Raw genomic sequence first — 3,345 nt, forward strand, 5'->3', positions numbered from 1 at the left:
ATTTTATCATAGTACATTTTAAATAATTATTATTTAGATACCCTGTATTTAAGGTGGCTTACTACAGTTATCCGAAGAAAACATATCAAAATTTTGAAATCTGAGAAATTAAAGCAAAATGATGTCTCTTGTGTAGTTGGTCACTGCAATTGATGTAAAATGTAATTTTACCTAACAAATAAATACAAATCAGGGGAAAACGCTTAATATAGTGACTGACCTCCTGAAGGGGGGACTGGAAACTAGACATTTCAAAGGCCTTTTTCAAAAAACCTAGCCATACAACCAGGGTTAAAATTTTGCGAATTAGTAAACAACATGTAGACAAAACCGTCAACATTTTTTCAAAAAGTTCTATCAGATAGTTTTTCAGTTATTATTAAAATAGACGAAAATAAACGTTTTTGTCGTTTGTGAAAAAACCTGTCTGGCAGATTTAACTATTTATTTCTCTACATAATTATTTTTTTCTCGCTTTCGGAAATCCTGAAATTTTGAGGTGGGGTTGTACGGCTGGTTTTCGCGAAAAAAGCCTTTGAAGTGTCTAGTTTCCAGTCCCCCCTCCAGGAGCTCGGTCACCATGTTTATCATTTTCCCCTGATTTGCATTCATTCGTTCGATAAAATTACATTTTACATCAATTGCAGTGACTAACACTTCAGAAGATTTCCTGTTGCTTTAATTTCACAGATTCCAAAACCTGGATCTTTTTCTTCGGAAAACTGTAGTAAGCCACCTTAATTATTATAGATGGAAAGCGCGCAATATAAGAATTAAATTATTATTATAATTATTGTTATCATTGTATTTCCACTAAGAAAGTACCGCCAAAAGGGACATATGTCTTTGTGGGTTCCAACTAGATAAGACTTAATCCACTCCATATCTGGTAGTATTGAATGATGATTAAAGTGGTCCAAACACGTCTACAGCTATTTCCATGAAACCAAGAGAAAATGAGGGGACAGAGAAGGAGGCTCCCGGTCCAGCCCTTGGGATATGTCATGTCCACGAAAGTTATTTTTAGACGAGCGGAAGTCTTCCGAGACGTCCGCATGCAGGCCAAGCTCGGTCCGATGTTTGAAAGAAAATATATATTTATCAGCCTTCCACGCGCGCCATCATTTTCTCTTTTCACTAAGAACCTGAGAGCGAGGCAAGACTGCATGCGGACGTCTCAGAAGACAGACTTCCGCTAGAACAAAGACTTCCGCTCGTCTAAAAATAACTTTCGTGGACATAACATATCCCGGCCAACGCCTTGAGCCTCCCTCTCTGTCCCCTCATTTTCTCTTGATGAAACTAAGTAAGTAAAGTCTTGGGAATAATTCAGCAAGCGGAACCTTTGGAATTGCCCAAAAGACGTAAAGAACACTGCCTATACAGCTGTATTTCGCCCGAATTTGAAGCTGGAATATGCCTGTGCTGCGTAAGACCCATATCTTCAAAAGGATATTGCCTCGCTCTACACAAGGGCGGATCCATGATTTTTCTTAGGAGGGAGTACACCACTAAGGAATGGGATAACTGACTGGTGACACTTTTTTAAGAATACCAGTAGTATTAGAAAGCTGTAGGTCATCTGGGGGGAGTGAGGGAGGGGCGCACCCCTTGCACCCTCCCCCTAGATCCGCCACTGCGAGAGGACCCAGAAAAAAAGCGACCCGGTCTTGCTAATGACTGCAGGAATCACCCTACAGCCAATATTACCAAATGCTTCATGATCTGGGATGGACCATGCAGCTTAGAATTAAGAAAGACTAATGACTCGATTTATCCTTTTATACCGAAAACGAGTCGTGGAAAAATTGATATTAACGTGATATCAACGTACACCCCCATACTGAACTTAGAATTCGGGGAAGTCATCTTTATAGATACATGCAGGAAAGGCGACAAAGAACACTCATTTCTGTTTCTTCCGGCTTTCCAAGAACCCAATTAGGGAACAGATTACCTGCGGAGATAGTGGAGTCGACTTCTCTGGCCATTTTCAATTTTAAGTTAAGTAGCCATTTAATGAAGTATCATTATCTCCAGTTTACTTTACTGAGATACACTTCTTATATCTTAATTTCTAATTTAGTTATCCAGTTGGTGCGATATCTGTAAAGATTTTACCGACTTAATAAATGTATATTTAGTTGTTCTTTTGCAGAAGTCTCCCAGTCTACGGGTGACAGGTGACGGATTACAGGTCACTAAACGGGTAACAAGCAATATCTGCCTAATGGGTATCCAGGTTTGCGAATTGTCTTCCATCGTGCATGGAAATGGAGACTTCCACAACGTATAGTGTTGCTTTAATGCTAGTGTTTGTATCCGACATGATTGTGGCACCCGGAAAATGTGAAAGGGAAGCGAACTGGTTCTTAATTTATAATTTTCACTAAAAATAAAAACCTTTAAAAAAAATTATCAGTCTTAACACTTTTTTTGTGATTTAAGGTGGCTCAAACCAGTTTCAGCACTTGAAAGAAAAGTTCTTATTAGAAGGATTGACATTTTATCACTTAACAGCAATCTTATGGTACCATGCCAAACACCAATTATTGCTGAAAAAGATTCGGTAATTTTTGTGGCGTAAAACGCTACCGTGGCAACAGGAAAGCCCTGCCCTGCCCATTTTTTGATTTTAGCTGCTCATATCTCAAAACGAAACACGGAATTCCCGAAATTAACGGTGAAATAAGCTCCAAAAGTCACAAGAATACACCAGAGGTGAGTCATTTTCATCCCTTTTATTGAATGAACGTTAAATTGAGCGTTTTTTAGGCTTCATAATCGACGGTATTTTATTTGCCATACAAATATTTATAACGCGTTTAAATTCTCAACGGCTGTCTGTAGTGACGCGAGCTTGGGCTGCTTATGGTTTCTGGGGAACATGAACGACCTGAGGGGGACAATAGGGTGTATTAGAAACCGCAAAACCGAAGAAAAAAATTATCCAAAACCGCAAAAAAATTCTGCCAAAACCGAAAACCGCATACAAAAGTGTCAAATTACCGATACAATATTAATGGTGACAAGTGCGACATACAGAGCAAACTACGCTAACACTTTATTTCATCAAAGTATTTGTGAATGTCATGGACATGTCTAAAGCCTTCATATCTTTTAGCATCTGCTAAAATCATAGGTTTTATTTCTGCCGCTCTCTCAAGTCCGGACTTTGTGGGCTCATTTTCCGTAAAGCGGCTGGTAATGGAGCCAAGTTAACTTAGGAGAATTTGCACACAAGTCCTCTCTAAAATTTTAATTTTGCAATCGCAAAAAGCTATAGCTCTGGAAACCTCCAATAAAACTCTCTAATTGAACATTTCTATTTGACTGACTAAGACC

This window comes from Montipora foliosa, chromosome 1 (assembly GCF_036669935.1).
Source record: "Montipora foliosa isolate CH-2021 chromosome 1, ASM3666993v2, whole genome shotgun sequence".
In the NCBI taxonomy this organism is placed as follows: Eukaryota; Metazoa; Cnidaria; class Anthozoa; order Scleractinia; family Acroporidae; genus Montipora; species Montipora foliosa.